Source organism: Protopterus annectens, chromosome 17.part0 (assembly GCF_019279795.1).
Source record: "Protopterus annectens isolate FY-2018-M chromosome 17.part0, PAN1.0, whole genome shotgun sequence".
In the NCBI taxonomy this organism is placed as follows: domain Eukaryota; kingdom Metazoa; phylum Chordata; order Ceratodontiformes; family Protopteridae; genus Protopterus; species Protopterus annectens.
In genome coordinates, this window is record NC_056751.1 from 495,949,902 (window position 1) to 495,969,673 (window position 19,772).

At 39.7% G+C, this 19,772-nt stretch overlaps 1 long non-coding RNA gene across 1 annotated transcript in view; it reads left to right on the top strand.

Annotated features, from left to right (window-relative positions):
- The window catches only part of LOC122791293, a 95,940-nt gene that overhangs the window by 27,286 nt on the left and 48,882 nt on the right, over positions 1 to 19,772 (top strand). The window contains exon 2 of the long non-coding RNA XR_006363127.1: positions 670 to 756. This is a non-coding gene — a long non-coding RNA (uncharacterized LOC122791293). The remainder of the gene's footprint in view (positions 1 to 669; positions 757 to 19,772) is intronic.

A 19,772-nucleotide genomic window follows, 5' to 3' on the forward strand; every position in this document is an offset into this window, starting at 1 on the left:
CAGTAAATATTTTTGTCTGGTTATTTGTCCTACTTAATCAGTTATACCTCAAGATTTCTATATCCATTTTTACTGTTAAATATTGCTGAGGATATTTAAATTAAAATATTAATCAAAGCAAAAATAAGATTTGATGTCTTATTATTTCCTATGGGTGGAATATCTTATCAGTTTTCATTATGCATTCAGCTGCCTTCCTTGTACATCTTCATGTCATGTGGGGAAAACAAATATATGGAATATGAAACTGATTTCTTACATCAGGATGTTTGCAGAGCTGTGCCTCACACACTCACAAAGCTAAATACTTATCAAGTAGGCAGCAGTGCCAACCCTCCACCAGCAAGTAAGTATCAGGATAATGAAATGTGAGACTGTCATTTCAAATACTCCAGATACATGCATTGGAGATGCAGCTGACATATCTTATTCATATACACCAAGAGATAACTGAGTAATGAGAATGCCGAAGAGATGAAAGAACTTCACTAGTGAAACCTCTGACTCATTGTTATTTCAGGTGACACATCAAACAGTGTAAAGGATTTTATTATGAGGCTGACACTGCTCTGATTATTTAAAATTGTACTAAAATTATATAAAAATCTGGTTGAGTAAAGAATCCTGATTTGATCTGCAGGCTGGTGAGTTACATTTTTTATGTTGCAGTTACTATCGCTCTTTGATGAAAAATGCAAGAAGCCGCGAGTGAAGACAACCCTTCTGGAAGTGATTTAATTAAGTCCCATGGTCCAGGTACCTTAGAGATGTTAACTGTTTGTGATCCATGTGACGAAGCAAATACAAATCAGTGCATATGTGTATGTGTATGTATGAGTGTGTGTCTGTGCGGGTATTTCACATCTGCTGAAATTCTCATAGAACAAAAAAAAGAAAAACTCATACAGAAGACAACTGCAGCAGACCTCCTCACTATTCTGTATCACAGACATAATACGTTTTAACAGATCAGTTACAAAGATCACTGATGACTAATGTGATGCTGAGAACCTGCATATAACAGACAGAAGCATTTATTTTGAGATCAGGTAAGGACTGCCTGGCCCACTTAGTCTGCTGATTTCTTCACTTATTTAACAACTGCAGCTTGTATAAACTATCCCACTTGTTTGTTCTACTGTACTTACCGTACACTTTTGAATCTCATTACTGATTGTGCCCCTTCCTTGTCACCAGATAAGCTGTGAAAGCTATACATCACCATTTCCTCATACATTGTTATTAAGGGACTCTTATTCTGAATGATGACGTCTTTTGGATTTCATCAACAATCTTGTAGTGTAAAAGGTTTCCATTCCTTTCCACCTTCCATACATATGTTAATTTTTTTAACCTTTTTATATTGCTCCTAGTGCAGATTATGCTTTTATATGTATAATAGCCATTCGGTACTGTTACTAAGATGACATCTTTTACAATGATGCACATGGTACTCAAAATGGGGTGTATCCATTTGTCTACATAATGCCATGATACTTGGCTCATATCATTTATTATGCATTTTCCACTGCATCTTAGTAATTTACCAGCACTCCTTGTTGTTTCCTCACCTTTTGGTCATATGCTCTGACTACCACATGGCTCACTGACTTTGTTGCTGTTGCTTCTACTTCCACTCCCAAATGTGTATTAAATCTCTAGGGTTTTACATCTTGGAATACTAGATGTTCAACATTAAATTACTGTTGAAGTAAACTAAGCTGATTTGAACAAGAGTGCCTTCCACATGGTCTAACTCAAGGAACTCAAGCAGAGCTTCATATAAAAAGCAGTTAAGAGTATCAATAGCTTCAGAGCTTTCTTGCTGTTGAAGTGTACTCCTTCTGAGGGTTTTGAGGAATCGGTGGTTTGATATTGAGCCTTTAAGATTGGGAAGATAATTTGCCATCTACAGAAATCCTTCCAATGTTTTAGTTTTGTGAGGAACACTAGTGTTTTTTTTTTTTCTGCAAAACTAATATTATTTACAATAAGAAACTTATTTTGTTTGGACTGTCATTCTGTATTAGGAGGTTTTATTATTGTGAAAACCTGTTGAAATATATATTGTTTTTAAATCTATGTTTCAACTGTTTCTAATATTCTAGCATATAATGATTATGTTACAGGAAGGATTTGGTGCTTTTAGAGAATTTCAGTGAATCTTTATCCACAAAACCTATTTTTTATCTGGCACTGAGGTTGTAGACCATTACAAGCTTGGCTAACCATCTTTGAGGCTTCCTGTGTAGCTGGATTTGTGGAGACTGAATCTGCCTTCTTGACTTTTTCTTCCCCCATCCACTAATAAAAGAAATTTGTCAGGGCATCTCTGAGGGTCAAGCCAGCTCCCATTTTGCACCAGCTATCAATATGTGAATTTGTTGGGGCTGAATTTGTTTCCTTTGAATGATCATCATTTTCCCCCATTCCCTCTGCTGTGAAACCTACATCTACTAAGGACTGTGGGATAGACATGTCCTTTGTGGCTGTAGAGTAGACTTCAGGCATGGGAGAAGCACTCTTGTCAGTCTCAAGAGAATGGGTGGGTGAAGGTCTAGCACATAGCTGCAAAAGGTAGCCTGAGTCCTGGGATTCTGTACCTGTTTTTGATCAGTCCCTTTTGAAGAAGTTTCCCAGTGGAAGGAAAAAAAAACTCTCCTGCTTCCTTTATCTAAGTCCTCTTCAAAAAAGAAGAGAAAAATATTTTTTTCACTTTCTGATTTTGATTTTTAGTCTTTGCTGGGATTGGTAGGAGAATGTCATGCTGCAGGATTTTCTTCACAACCTCAAGATTCTGGCTCAGCACAAATTGTTGCCTAATATTTCCCTCCAGAAGACCTTTCTTTTTGAAAATGTTTTTAAAATAAAATAAATTTTTAATTGGTATCAGAATGAAAATACTGTTCCTCAGCAAATGCATTATGATTTGCTACAGTTGGATATTCCACAATCTGTCATGTTACCCCGTTTTATTTTCTTTAGATAATGTTTTTCCTGACAGCTTGTAGTTTACCTACCATTCAAGCTCCTGTCTGAAGTAAATTTAATAAGTTATACAGGGTACCTCAGACTCACAAATACTTATTGTCTAATCCTAAAGCAGTCCCTGCAGTGATTTCCTTATCCAAAACTGTGTCTGCTAGACAAAATACTAATGCTAATCCCATTCCCTGTGATGAGGACGGAGAGGCTTTTGACAAATTTGGGAAGAAAGTTTATTCTTCTGTCACTTTAACATTAAAAAATTTTAACTGACAGGCTCACATGTTAAAAGTTTTACTTCTCCTTTTTGAGAACGTAACAAAGTCAACTGTTAGTCTTTTGTGATGCTTATGATTCCTTTGGCCAGACTTCACATGAGAAAATTCAGTGGTACCTCAGGTCAGTCTGCTCTCAGCATCTGCATCCTTTCCCTTTTCAGATCTCAATAATGGGGTTTGTATGGGGGGGGTGGAGTTCGATGCCAGGTACACCAGTACTCTTGGAATCCAGGTCTCCCATTCTCCTTTCTGTTTCCTGTTCAGTCTGTCACTACAGATGATTTAGATCTAGCATGGGCAGCTGCATCCAAAGGGGTGAAAGTGCAAAGTTTGTGTAACAATACAAGCAGGACAGACAAAAGCATATAAATATAAAAAAATGGCGGCAGTTAGAAATGCTTTGAAAGAACTAATTCACTACCCAGTAATAACTTAATTAAATTGAGGTTGATAAGCAGCCAGCAGCCATGGGGTTAGAGATGCTCTGGGATGCATTTAAGAGCTTTATTCCAACTATTAGATACAATGATGACCTGAACAAAAATCATGTGTATGAAAAAGAAATTCAATCCTACTTTTTCTTTCAAGGAAGACTTAAGTTGTATCCAAGTTATTTTGCTCAAAGCTGACCAAACACCACTTCATGATAAACTGAAGGCATATGCTTTGAGGATACTTGTATCATATCTGTGAATACTACAAAAACAGGATGAACATGTAATGGATTTCAGCTTTGTTCCAAACAAATGGTCACCACACATTAAAATATCACATGTTGCTTCACATAATCACATTAGTTCTGCAAAGTCAAATAATAAAAGGAAACAACAGCAGCCAGCTAGCCATTTCCTTCCAAGGAAGACAGCCGTGGTGGTTATGCATAGTCTGTCCTTGCTATGAGATATCCATTTAAATGGTCCATCTTACTTCTTACAAATGCACACTAGTCCTGCAAAGCCAGTGACGGTTTTAAACTGAGCAAATGACTAGATAGCCTAGTTACTTTTATTCAGCCAACCTCAACCCCAAACTTCCACCTAGAAGTTATAGCCATGACATCTGATGTAATATTATTTCACCTCCACAGTCCACACAAGCAAGTTTCTACACATTAAAGTATAATAATTCAAGTTATTCCACATAAATCACAATGCCAGAGAAATATAGCAGGTGACCACTGTCAGCATCCCTGGAAAAATAAAATAATGCTCATCTGCCTCAACTGTCCAAACAAATCACAAAACTAGAAATATATCCAAAAATATCTGGTTGAATACTGCCAACCAGCAGTAATGTAAAAATAGTAATAACACTTATTTCATCACTGTGCAACTCCTCTCATCTCAGCTGTCTGCAAAGCAAAAAAAAAAATTGTCAAAAAAGTAGCTTGTTAATCACTGCCAGCATTATTTTCAGTAAAGCTAAATTACTCACCATTCCTTGAACTGTATGTGGAGAATGTCCCTGATTTTATTACAAGTATAAAAATTCCCTACAGGCTTACCTTCATACCTACATTGAAGGCTGTGTGGTCTCAACTCCTGTGACCTTGCAACTTTGATTGAGTTATGTGAAGTGAAACACCTTCCCCCTGGATGGCTTAATGTTCCACAGGCATGTTTTGTTTTCTTCTGAAGTGCTTTGCAAAACAATAAAATAAAATAAAATGAACAAAGAAACATTGATGTAAAATATATAAACAGGGAAAGAACACCCCTGCAAGAATGGCAAGAACAGCACCCTAGATAATTGCCCTGTTTGCCTGTGCATAGGGCTTGACCTGCCTGTGTGCATGTAACATTGGTAACATTGGTAACATGTCTAGATTTATCTTAATACTGCACTGACCTAAAATTCAGCCATGCCCTGTGAACAAAAAAACAAAATAACTTTCAGAAATAAACTCTGTGTCTTCTTACAACTTTACATGGATTGTATAAGTCTGTAAGGTAGTATGCATACTATACATACCAGCAAATTTATTTTCTGTGCTAAAGTACTGTGCAATTATTTTAATTTCATTGTGAGTTAATTTCATGAACGGGGGAATTATTTTCTCTATAAATGTGTGATTTGTGTCCTTTACTATTATGCTAAGATTTCAGTTCATAATTGTATCAATCATGCACTGCAAGAATGCATGAATGTTTGCTTCCACAGATATCTGAATATTTGATGTTATGTTGTCCTATCTTGCCTTCATTCTTGATGGTTGGGTTCGGAACTGAGCATCGGTTCTGATTCGGTCGCATAAGTAAAGCTCAAGAGCTTTCACTGGCTTGAGGCTACACTTTATCCCAAGATGCCTAGCAACTGTTACCCAGATCTCCTTTGCCACTTGCAGCTTCGGGATTGCTTTTTCGCTGGCTCAGGCTAAGTGAATTTCTTTTTTAACCTTTTGTGTGGTTTTTCAGCAGTTAAGGTACTAGGATTAATTTCTTTAGATAGTTATACCTTTGAGTGCTTCCTTGCATTAGTTAAAGTTTTTTTTCACTGTTTATTGCTGATTTTGTGTAGGCCGTTGTTTTCTTAGGCCTTCTATCTATTGGCTGCTCCTTTCAGTGAATCCATTTAAGTTAGAGGATTCCTTTTTCTCCTTTTTTCCCTAGCTTAGCCCATTTTATTCAGAGGGCTCCCAATTCCCTGTTCTGAAATCCATATTTCTCTATTTAAGTTAGAGGCATCTCCTCAGGTTAGAGGAGTATGTCATTTAAATTAGAGACTCTTCTCTAACCCTTTTCCTTCTAATTTCTTCTTAACAAAAAAAAAAAAAAACACTTGATTATCTTTCTCGTATAGTTGTTTTTTGTAGTCTTGCTGATCTGTTTTGTGTGTTCTTGGGCTTTTACTGACAAATTTCCTATTCTGTGACTTCATTACTGGTTGTAACAGTTTTGCTAATTGTGAGTAAACAGGATGCCAAAAGAGACCAAACAGTCCGGTTTTAAGAAGTGTGATTGTTGCACCCAAAAAATGTCGCTCACAGTTGGACACACTAGTTGTGTGTATTGCTTGAGCACCGTCCACCTGCAGGATTCCTGTTCTATTTGCCATGGTTTTAGTTCAAGGGTCCTACAGGAAGGGAGGAACAAGTTGATAGGCAGTGGTTTGTTAAAAGGGCTTTTTGAATTGGCTGTTGAAGGGACTCAAGCCTCCAAACCTGCAGAAAAGTCATCCAAAACTTCTTTGGTTCCAGCTCCTGAGCCATTGAAAAGACATGAGAAAGCACATTCTTCATCTCTGAAGTCTGTCAGTTCCAAAAAGGCAAAGTCTCCATTGGTTCCACCTGGAGTTTTGGAACCATCTCGGAACCAAAAAAGGGGCCAGTCAGCTTCCTTGGATCCAATTCATTCAGTGCCACAGTCTCTTTTATTGCAATTGGTGGTGGGTAGCCACAAGTCCTCAACCTATTCCTCTTGGTCATACAGGATCCTTTCAGATGATGTTGTAGAGTGAGTGGTTAGAAGGTTGCTTCATGTACAGGCCCTAGCAAAAATTCTCACAAGTCCAGCCCAAATGGTCATGGAGCCAACTTCAGTAGCTGTTTTATCTTCTGTTCCTTCTCTGAGTCAATCGAGTTTGGAGCCAGAGTGCCTGGACGTCCTTGTGGTGGAACTGTCAGACCCAAAAGCCATCCCTGGAGTTTCGGTGCTGACCTCTGCTCTGATCTCATTGATGTTGTTGTCCATCGTGGTATCTGGGGCTGAGACTCCCTCATCGGTTCCAGGGAGGAGAGTCGAATTGGACCCTTGTCGGACCAACTCTCCCACTCGGAGCTTCAGCGCAGGTATGTTTGGTGCCCACATCAGCCTTGGAGCCATCCTCCTTGGTGTGGGGGAGGTCTCCTGGTTCATTGGAGCCGGAGGATCTTTCAGCCCAGGATCATGGTGCCTTAGAGGTGATGAGGAGTGTGCTTTCCTCAGAGACTGCTCCACCCTTGGATCCAGCTACTCTTCCCCCAAAAGGGCCAGTGTCAACCTGTGCACCATCCCTCCAGCTCCAGTGTAGAGAAATGATGTCCTGGGATGCCCCAATGTGTGAGACCCTCTCTTATGAAACCTCCCCGGAGCAACCCTCTGAGGAGGTCCCTCGGAAGAAAACTTGTAAGAAGAAACATATAGACTCTCATGAGTCTGTCACATCGGATACTGACTTAGAAGATTCAGAAGGGTTCCCAAGGTCACCCTCTGAGGATGTCTCATTTCAGACATCTTAAAGATCCTGAAACAGAGGCTGGAAGACCCTCTCCCCTTCTGATGATGAGTCGGTATACCTGGAGGCATTTGGTTCTCGATCCTCCCCCTCTTAGGTGTCTACGCCTTTCGAACAGCTCCTGGGTGTAGTCAGTGGAAAAGGCATGGGGCTCTCCAGAGTCAGTGGAACCAGTTTCGAGGAGGCTCAACAAATTTATTACAGCCCTGGTGGACAAACAATTATTAACTAAAGGTGTCCCAGTAGATGCTATGGTGGTGGTTGTGGCCACCAAGAAGGAATTAGCTGAAACAACTTCATCTGTCCATCCACCGAATAAGGAATCTCAAACGATGGACAGATATGGGAAGCGTATGTTCTCTTCAGGGGCCTTTACCCTTAGGTTGCTGAATTATTTATCCCACTTTACTCAACTTCAGAGAGATCTCCTCAAGGAGCTAGGATATACCCTCCAAGATGCTACAGCTGGAGGGGTACCTGACAAGGTAAAGTCTCAGCTTGCGACCTTAAACTCTATAACAAGCTCCTTCATGCACCTCATTTCTTATGCGGCTGCTGGAGCAAACAGGGCAGCAGACACAGGAATAGCTCTGAAGAGACATTCTTGGATGCATCTTTGTGAGTTTGCTGAACCCTTCAAGTCTTCCTTTATTGATGCCACTTTTGATAGCTCATCTTTGTTCGGGCCAAAAGTGAACCCTTACCAGTTGCAAACAAGATGGCAAAACTATCTTCCATGGGAGTACATTTCTCCATCCCTACCAGACCTTATCCCAAAGGTCAGAAGGGTGGAAAAATGTGGTTCCAGAAATCCAAAGGATCTTTGCTGGATGCTCATGGTGTATTTTCCCCCAGGGGCAGAGGGGGAAATAACAACAGAAGACACTGACCTCGCAGCATAGGGGGTCTGCAGAATCAGAGCAACAGAGATACATTCTCTAGTAAGCCCTTTCAGCACTCCTGAAAGGAGGCCCACCTGTCCATCTCTGGAGGAAGTCAGATGGAGATTATCGCTTTACCCAAAAGCCTGGCTGGACATCACTCGAGACAAATGGGTATGGTCTATCATTTCCAGGGGATGCAACATTCCTTTTTCTCTTCCACCAAGATCTATCCCAGACATACCACCCAGTCAAAGGGATCAAACAACCCTGGAAATTCAAAGGTTGCTAGAAAAAAAGAGTCATCCAAGAAGTCTCCACAGACCAAATCGGATCCAGAATTTACTCAAGGTTCTTTTTAGTTCCAAAAAAGACAGGGGACTGGAGATCAATTTTGGATCTCAGCAGACTGATCAAGTTGGTAAAGAAAACTAAGTTCCAGATGGTGACCCTGCAGTCTTTACTCCCTTTTCTGGGACAAGACAATTGGATGTGCTGCATAGATCTTCAGGATGCGTACTTCCATATAAAAATGGACAGGTGATCTAAGAGATATCTACACTTCCGACTGCCAAATGCATGGCAGTAGTTATAGCTCACCTGAGGCATCTAGGATTCCGGGTATTTCCATATGTAGATGACTGGTTCCTTACCGCCACCACCAAGCATATACTAACCAAGGCAAGAGACACCACCATTCATCTCTGCTCAGAGCTAGGCATTACCATAAATTTCAAAGAGTCTACCTTGTTGCTGTCACAGCATATTACCTTTATAGGAGCAGACTTAAACACAAAAGACATGGTTGCAAAATTGCCTCATGAAAGAATTCAAATGTTATGCCACCAGGTATCAATATTGCTCATGAAGGAAAAAGTGCAGGCAAAATTTGTCCTCAAGGTTCTGGGTTCAATGGCAGCTGCAATAACATTAGTCCCACTGGTGCGTCTATACATGAGAATATTACAGTGGCTACTCTTTGCTCAGTGGTCAATGCAGGAGTTACCCATGTCACACAAGATTCTCATTACAAACACCTGCAATAGGGACCTATGATGGTGGCTTCAGTCCATGCAGGTAACGATAGGCAGACCATTTTTCTCCCCCAACCTGTAGCTACAGTGACCACGGATGCTTCTCAGCTAGGGCGGGGGGTCATTATCTGGGAGAGACTGTCCAAGGGACTTGGCAAGAACTTGAATACCATTTGCACATCAATGTCCTAGAGATGAGGGAGGTGCTTCTGGTGTTGCAAGCTTTCCAGAGCTCTCTTCCAATAGGTACAATTGCAATACAAATGGACAATATGTCCATGGTGTGGTACATCAACAAACAAGGCAGAACCAGATCCTAGCCCCTCTGTCGAGAGGTTCAGAGAGTATAGCAATGGTAAATTTCTTCTCAGCATTTTCTGACTGCAACACACATCCTGGAGAAATCCAACGTGATAGCGGACAGATTAAGCAGTGCAATTCTTATGCCTCATGAGTGGTCCCTGAAACAGGAAATTGCAAACCAATTTTTTTGCAAGTGGGGCCAGCCTTGCTGTGATCTCTTTCCCACATCCATCAACTCCAAATGCAGCAACTACTTTGCAATAATTCCTCCTCCAGAGGAGTTACTAAGGGATGCACTTGTTCACGATTGCCCTCCGAGACTTCTGTATGCTTTCCCCTCATTTCCATTAATAACCAAAGTCCTTCAGAAAGCCAAATCATTGAGTCAGGCTAATTCTCATTGCTCCTTACTGGCCTCATCAGATATGGTTCCCCTTTCTATGCCCCCATCTTCAGGAGGAGCCTTGGATCCTGGACCCAGTGCTGGACCTTCTGACTCATCAGTCAGGAAAACTCCACCTCCCCTTTCAAAGCCTCAAGCTGACAGCTTGGTTACTCCACTTCCCATCTTAGCCAGGCTTCCAGAACTATCCCTGGCAGTGTGACACATTCTGGTTTCATCGCACAAGAATACAACTAGAAAATGTTATGCAAGCAAATAGAAGAGATTTTTTTTGTTGGGCTGACAGAAACCATATAGACCCCTTTACAGCCCCTATATCTGCAATCCTGGAATTTTTAACAGAAACCTTTAATTGGGGTTCAGCGTCAGCCAAGGTATGAGTACAACTAGCTGCCATATCAAACTACCACATAGGTGACATGGGATCCAATATAAAGTCCTATAGATAATGCAAAGCCTTTCTGAGGGGTACATTCCTTTAAGACCTCCCATAAGAGAACCACCACCTCATTGGGACCTCAATTTGATGTTATTTTCTTTAATTCTCCTTCTGTTCAAACCAGCCTCCTCTTGCCCACTACAGTTCTTATCTTGGAAGACAATCTTTTTAACAGCCATTACTTCTGCTAGGAGGGTTTCAGAACTGCAAGCTCTGTCTATCCGTCCTCCCTATTTGATTTTCCACAAAGACAGTGTCTCTCTCATGACAAATCCTTCTTTTCTGTCAAAAGTATGTTCTGAGGCCAATTTATACCAGTCTATTGAGCTACCCATATTTTTCACCAATCATGGCAACAAGGCAGAATACAAGCTTCATCAACTGGATGTCCATAGGCAGTTATGTTTTTACTTACACAGGACAGAAGAATTTAGAAAATCTGACCAACTGTTTGTTTCATTCTCAGAAAAAAGAAAAGGCACCTCAGTTTCAAAAGTCACCTTATCAAAATGGCTTACAGACACCATTACTTATGTTTAGAACTCTCAGAATAAACAGCTGCCTGGAAACATTAGAGGTCATTCAATGACCTGTCTCAGCTTCCACTGCCTTTCAAGCTAGGCTCCCTTTAGATTCAATTTGTGCAGCTATATGGGTTAACCCTCATACGTTTATCACTCATTACAAAGTATATGTGGCCTGCTGGAACAGGGCATCCTTTGGTTCCACTGTTCTGAAGAGTTTATTCCTTTGATCCACCCAAGAAAGAAGGTGCTGGGGATGCTGTCCCAACCATCAAGAATGAAGGTGAGATAGGACAACATAACATAAAGAAGTTATGTACTCACCATAACGTTCCATGTTTGTTGTCCATAATCCTGCCTTCATTCTTGCTTCCCACCCTCCTTCCCCCTTCATGGAGGATCGAGAGAAATTTTCTGAAATTGGCTATACATTTCCTGATTCTCTTCATGCCTTAGGAATTATGGGCAGAGGATCTGTTGTAGTTGTTGTAGTGGGTTGCATAGTCTAGTGATTAGTTTCTCTCAAATGAGATCTGGGTAACAATTGCTAGGCATCTTGGGATAAAGTGTAGCCTCGAGCCAGTGAAAGCTCTTGAGCTTTAGTATGCGGCCGAGTTGGAACCGATGCTTAGTTCCAAACCCAATCATCAAGAATGAAGGTGAAATTATGGACAACAAAGATGGAACATTATGGTGAGTACATAACTATTTTCATTACTGTCATCATACTATCCCCTTTACACTGAGATACCTTCTGTAATACTTGTATGTGTTTAATCTTGTTCAACTGTACACAAACAGTTCTTCCTAATGTATTGGAATGTTGCAGTAACACAATTCAAAATAAAAGACTGATTTTTTTTTAAATACAGTGCATCCCTTTCTGCACCTTTGCTGTTAGATTATGACAAATAAATCAGTCAAATTATCCTTTTCTGTGTGCTGAAAACCATAATCATATACTTACTGACAACATATCATACTTTAAACCAGCATCAAGCTTGAAATCAACACTTTTATCATTAATGTACATGTTTCCAATGCAGGAATTTATTTTCTCACATCAGTCATGTGCATCTGTCTATATATACATTCTGTCATGGTATTACACTCTACACCAGTATCAAGCTTTAACTCATTCAAGCCTAACAGTGCCTTTTTTGTATGCTTCCAGTTAATACCCATACCTCCTTATCACTTCCACACCTTTCTTAGTTCTGGCATCACTAATTCTGTGATTTACCAGCTTATAACAGGCAGGATTAAAAAGAGAAAAGAATTATTAATAAAATTACACTATGATTGTTAATCTAGGATGCCCCACAGCAGAAAAGCCTTAATTATCTTATGTTTTTCAAGCTGATTTTTCAAAAAAAACTGTCTAGAATGTAAGGATGTGTGTAAGCTGTAAGTGATGTGACATTCCATACCACATAGGCATTAATGAGTTAAGATTACACATTTGCCATCAGGATACAGGTTTCTAGTTCAGTAATCCATTTTCTCTTTAACAGTCATGCACTTCTGCCTTTTCAATAGACAAAGTATTCACTGCACACATATCTATGGCATTTACAAATAGTTCTCTCCGTCCAAAACCTCATTAAATTATTAGCACTTCAGTTCCTATCAGCTCCCAGAAAATATTTTTCGAATTACTAGTGGTGGCAATTGGTTACTAAAATGGCAATACCTATAACTCCAATCACTTTCACAAATTAAACCTCCTGAACCTCTGGATATAATTTGTGAACCAATTCAGCCTCAATTTAAATATTTTTTTGAGCAGAGAGGTACCTAAGATTTTTTGTACCTATAGTATACAAATGGGTCTATATTACAACTTCAAACTCACAAGAGTTTAAACGTTGTAATATCAAACCCAAACATTCGAAATACGAAAATAGCGAAGCCAAGGCACACTGATTTTTTTCCCAGGGAAAAAAAATTGGTGGGCTTTTTTCGGGGCTTTGCTATTTCCTCCACTGTGGTGCGATCACAGAGTTGGTATATTTAAGTAGGGGAGGTGTGGGGGCACAGCCTCCCATGTTGTGGGGTGTGGGAGGCAAAGCCCCCCACTTTAGTTTAAGTTAAGTTTAAAGTGTAATATTTTTTTTTGTCACAGAACAGCTATTTTTCCCTGGGAAAAAAAATCGCTGTTCTATGTTTTCATTATCATTGGATTTTGAAGTTTACGGTTCGATATTGCAACGTTCGGACTCCTGTGAGTTTGACATTGTTATACAGACATAATACAAACATTTGGATAGTAGCTCCATGGGTTGATTTGGTAATCTTAGAAGCAAGTAGTTGGCAATAATTAGACATCCCATTGGAGAGAAGGATTAGAAAAAGTTATTACTAGCTTGGCTAGAGTTTAAAGTCATACCCGCTCTAGCATGTACATACTGTAAAGTAATTCAGCATTATGTAGACTACATACACATAATTGGGCACTGCACTAAGGTTGCTTTCTTATAGGAAGGTATTCAGGATGCAGCACCCTGGGAAATCCGGATTAATCTCCTTGACACAGATAACTTGGAGTTTTAGCTGGACATGCACATGCAATACATACACTTAAGTAAATAGCAAGCTTTACGGGTCTGAATATTACTTTTAATAGTTTTGGCTATAATTTTTAGTGAATAGAAAATTGGGTCTAGTGATTTAACAGGGAAACTAATGGAATATGAGCACAAAGTTTTGTCTGTTTATAAATTCACCAAGTTTGCTAAATGTTTTCAGGATTTTTGGACCTGTTTCTGCTGCCTGAATAGGACACAGTAATTATGTAAATATCAGACGGAGGACTTTTATAGGTTCATGGGTTCATAGGTAAGTACTACACTAGCTGCTCTTGGGGTCCATGTTAAATCTAGCCAGTTTCCGTTTTTGTGCTCGAAATAACATATCCCATTTGGTTGTAGACTGGCCTTACCCATCTCATGGTTGATAATTATATATGACCCCTAATAAGAATAACTGGTATCATATCATAGGTAATTTGGGATAAAGCATTTAAGAGCTGCCTCTGTCCATTACTTGTATGGGGGGGGGGGCATCCTGTGGTAAATTTTCTCTTTCTCATCTGTAGATCTAATTTGCACTTAAACATGGACAGGGATGAACTTTGTTTTATGTCGATGGGGAATATGTACCCACAGCAGCAGTATCATCTCCTAGATATACTTGTCCTTCCAAACTGTTCTGCTAATGTTGCAGAAGAGGTTTAGATCCCTATATCAATTATTTATGATATTATTTGAGTTGCTGATGTGTAGTAAATTCATCAATAATGGATGGGAGGATTCCTCATAGGACAGACACAGGTCACCTCATAGCAACAGGATGCCGAGTATAGTGACAGGGCTTTGAGTCAGTCCATGTAAGACATGTTGTTTAGGCCTTTTCTCCTTTTATTAAGGTACCTTTGTGGGTGTTCCAGTTGTTGTATGTGTCTAGACAGATACATGTCAAAGGGGGCATTATATTCAATGGTTGGCCTAATGGGTGCTGAGTAAAGGAGGACAATAACATCCCTAGATCTACACGCAATCCCTTTGTTTATAAGCTGTGCAATATAGAAGGACTTTCTGACAACAATAGACACAGACTGGTCAAAATTTAGGCCACTGTTCGCATATGTTCCCAAATCCCGAACAAATTGGTCAACTCTTATAGGTATATTGTCAATGCAGTAGTTCCCTTTGGTAGCTGACTTTCCAAGAGGTTCAATAATGCTTTTTTGGCATTTATTTTCAGTCCATGGTTTTGGCACCAGTATTTATTTGAGACAAACATTTTTTGTGGGATGGATAAATCATTTAGAGAGTCAATGACTCTTCCTACCTTGCAGCCATCTGCAAACCTGTCAGCAAGATTGCTAAGGCTTTCCCCTTTGAGAAAAAAAAGTTTTATTATTTGTTGAATTTCCAGAACCACCTTCTATTCCTGCTCATCTTTTTGCTTTGGAGAATGTTTTTCTCACAGCCTGTGTCTTGCTTGACAGCCAGTATGATGCACCCTCAAAAGTAGATAAACTGCATAAAATTCCTCAGTCTTTCAAGATTTTATACACCATACCAGATCAGACCAAGTAGCTATTGCTTTTCTGAACCCAGCTGCTGATAGACATTTGGTTAATACTGTTCCCTCTCCTCTGATAAGGACTGAAAGAGTTTTGATATATTTGGGAAAAAACTGTCTTCTGGAATACTTGTTTTGGAATTTTCAGCTGTCAAGCTCACATACCTATGTTTCTGTTTGCTTCTTTGAGAATATGAGGAGTGTTTTTGGCATGTGTTTCCTCTTTTGAGGAGAACTCTGCATTGTTTAAATTGGTTGCTTCTCTTCTTCATGTGGCTACGCACTATTGTAAACATTCTTATGATTTTGCTGAAGCCACTTTCAAGGCTGTTGTCATTGAAAATATCATGAGGAGGCTTGATTGCTTGTATTCTGAAAACCCTCCATTAAGTGTTAAAATTTAAGTTTTGAATGTGCCTTTGGATAGATGAACTGTGATGAGAGAGGTATGCTAACCAAAGGGTTCTCTCAGTTTTTTAGCCTTCCTTTTCCAAGTTGTTCTAGTGATTTTATGCTCCTTCTACTACTTTCTGTTAAGGAAAAAATAAACAGTCTCAGCAAGATTCAGGTAAATAAACATTTAAAGAGCTATATCAAGGAGGTTATAAAAGCAGTTGACACCCCCACCCCTGCAATAAGGGCAGTCTAATAAGTCTGACTATTTTCAAGACCCCTCCCCCCACCATCGCAAGCCTAACTCTATCAAGTTTACTTTTTGAAGTGGGAGTTGTTCCCTCCCTTTTGTGGGATTCCCGCTCTCTTGCCAGACTTAATTCTCCTCTTCCCTCCTATCATGGAGCATATGATCTTTTGGGGAGATTAGACATTGCTCCTCCTCCTTCTTATATCAAATTATAATTGTTATGCTTTAACTTTCTTTTGAGTATTTTGGTAACCTTAGATTTTCAGAGATGCATGTCATCATATTCCTAGACCCACTTGTCAGAAACTTCTAAAGACTTTCTGACTCTAGAATACATTATTAGTTACTTTACATTAACCTTTGGTCTATCCACTACTTTAAGGGAATTTAGACGGTGTATAGCTCGTATGATAGTCTACGGCTGACTGCAGGATGCTCACATTTTTCCTTATTTAGATTCCTTGCCTTTCTTTACAGAGTATTTTTAATGTTTAAGGAATCACTCAGTGATTAATGTGCAAGATTACTAACTGGTAGACATAGGTTTGAAACCTGGTTGGGGCACAACTGGGCATTAGCAGAATCTGCATGGGAGAAAGGCCTAACAGTCTACTTCTGTAATATGCCACGAGAACCCTGTGTGGCTTACCATAGAGTTACCATGAGTCGAGTTTTACTCAATGGGCATCTATTTACTAAGGAATCACTCACTTTGGTTAGGGATCTCCTACAGAGACAGAGATTCCACAGGGTAGATGTCATTTTTGTCTTATTTTCACATGAGTGATTTTCTGGGATGTCTCTAGGACATATATCTGTTCAAAGTGCTTTTCTTCCACATGGAAATATAGGTTTATATAGATTTTTAGGTGGATACTCGGCTATTGGCTGAAGAACATAGCTTTGCCTAAATTTACCAAACTATTAATGACATGTGTCAGTACCCCAAGGAATTTTATGGTTACAATATAGGCTTGTACACATCAAGCACTCACAGACTGTCCCTGTCCATCAGAGACATAGGTGCCAAACCCCAGGTAAGTTTATGATATCCTATTCATTGGCCTAAGTGTTTAAGATTGTATTATCAATGTAGAAATTTCCAGGGATGATTTTCTTTGCAATGGGTACTATTATGCATTTTTTAACTGAGTTTTAGTTCATGGCTCTTGTCTGCATCAGGCCATCTTGAAGTGTATCTGTGTCTTTAGGGAATTCAAGGGCCACATCTAGTTTGCAGTCTTCTGCAGACTTTGTTAGTCAAAGATTCTTGACATCTGCCTTGAGTTTAGAAATGTAGATGCCAAAAAGAAGAGGCTGCATGACTAATCCCTGTGGGACCCCTGCTAGTGACGGGCCTCTTTGTGGAGCTTTATTCCTGTTTGTGTCCTATCAGTGAGCCAGCTGGCCATCCTTCAGGTAGCATATGGGTTCATGCCTAATTTTGTAAGTTTATCTACAATGCCTGAGTGAGGTATTGTTTCAAACTCCTTGGCCAAGTTGAGGTAGGCAATGTAGATTGTTTTGCCTCATTCATAGTTTTAGTGACCTTCTCATAGAAGTCAACTGGATTAAGTAAGCATGACATGCCTTTGACAAACTGAACTGGGTAGTGTCTAGTGTCTGTAGGATTCTTATGTCATTGTTTTTCAAATCCATGATAATTCTTTCCATGGCCTTAAAAAGACTAGTCAGATATACAGATCTGTACTTCCCCTGATCCTAGGAAGGCCCCACTTTGTGAACGGGGATCACACACTGCAATCTTCCATTCATTTGGCAGGACAGTCTGGAGGGTGTGGTTAAACAGAGATTCTAGCAGGCCTGACGGGTCTTGTTTCATGCTATGTAGGAAGCATCTAGTGATATTATCAGGGCTGATTGAAGGAATGTTCTTGGCTTTAGAGAACGCAGTCAGGACCTGCTACCTAGTGATAGTTGTTGAGAAATGTTGTGGAGGTATTTTGGGAGGGTGACTTGGGGTTTAGGGGAAAAAATTGGAGCTGAGGAATAAAATATGCTGTGGAATAAAATCCCGGTCCATGTGAGGCAGAGCACCTCGCTGACTCTGTTCAAGAGAAATCTAGACCTGTGGATGGGAGATCGTAGGTTTACCCCAGGAATCATCTCTGTGTCACTGCTGGACAGAGGCACAACAAATTAATGGGCACAGTATTTTTTCATATAAGGGGTGGCGTAAGCCACAATAATTTGGGCTAGGCTTATAAATGCCTTAGGGCAGATAGCCTAGTATAAACCTATGAACCTATGAACCTATGAATGTATCAGACAGTAGATTTGCTATATCCTTTGCCTCTGTAAAAGTGCTTCCTTTCACCTTTTGTTCTGTGTATTATTGGGTATTGCCTTTAAACTAGTGGAGATAACTGAAGAAGGTCTTATGGATATTATTACCATTGGAGTTTTTTTATCTCATATCTGGCTTTATTGGACTTAATTAGTCTCATGAGTTGCTTGTTCAGATTGAAGATGGTGTTTTTACCTTGCTGGCAAACACCCCTCCTATTTTTGGACATGGTTATCGTTCTTTTGTTATGCAACCTATATATACTGAAATTCTATCAGGTTGGTTTGTTTCTGGAGATTGTATTATGTTTAATTTAGGTAGTTACAGCTGACTGTGCAGCTATTTACATGACTGTACATGTTTTTTTTTTTAAAATTCCACATAGGCAGTTGTGTCCTTAGGGTTTGTGAGGTGGGGCTTGCAGTTATTTCTAGACTGCTGCTTAGCAGGAGGTGGTTAGCCTTGGAATAGTTTTAAATGTTCTTGGGTTAGGTGAGGTTCCAGGCTTAATATTTATTTCAAAGGTGACAGCTTTGTGGTCTCACCTGACTAATAAGGACATTACACTAGGGGGAGTGCATCCTCCCCCTTGTTTGTGAGGACAAGGTCAAGGATACTTGCACCCTTGGTGGGCTTGCAGACCAGCTGTTCCAGGGTGCTTGTATTAAAAAAGTCCAAGAATCACTGGGCCTGCATGTTAGAGGTCATGTATGATTCCCAGTTAATGTTAGGGTACTTAAAATCATCTATGAATATTGTGTTGGGTTGAATGTGAATCCTTTCCAGTTCATTCAAGTATGTGGTTTTTAGATCTATTCCTGAGTTTTTCTACTTAGGCTACTGTCTCAGAAGGGGATACCTGATGGTTCTGGCTCTCATGATATTCGGAACAGCTTTTGGAAGACTCCACATGACAAAGATCCATTGGTACCTGTAATGTGTATGGTCCCAACATCTGCATCCCCTGACTTTTCAATTTCTGGTTTTATGATTTCTGAATACAGAGATTTTGGGCTAGAGATACCATCTTTTTCATAATGCAGATCTCCCATTCTCTCTCCCATCTCAAACACATTTGGTCACTACCAACATTTCAGACTTTGCTTGGGTAGCAGTGTACATGGATATAAAAGTGCAAGATCTTTGAAACATAAAAAAAAAACAGATAAAAACTCAAAAAATAAGAGATGTTGGCACTTACAAATATTCTCAGCTCTCTCATTCTCGTTCATTTTTGATCACTGGGATCTTTACAAATGGTTATAGACAACTCCACAAACAAGGGTGAACCAGTTTTAACCCTCTATACAGGCTAACCATGAAAGCATGGGATACAGCTTTTCAATAAGAATTTAAAAGCATTATAGAAGCAGCAAATTAGTTATCTGTACATGATTTTACAAAGCACTATAAACTAGATTCCTTCTCCACATCCAGTTCAGGCTTTACTAAGACTTTTTCCAGGGGCTCCTGGACCCACATTCTTCCTCCTCCCAATCAGTAGAGCTATGGTAATCTACACATATAGCTTATGCAACTGCATCAGTGATCCATATGAAGAAAGTAATTCAGTTGTATATGTAAACTTACTGTAATAACAGATGATTGAATGATTACTGTTGCAGTAACCAGTCCTTCCCTCCAACCCCCTTGTTTTTATATGTTTTATGCTA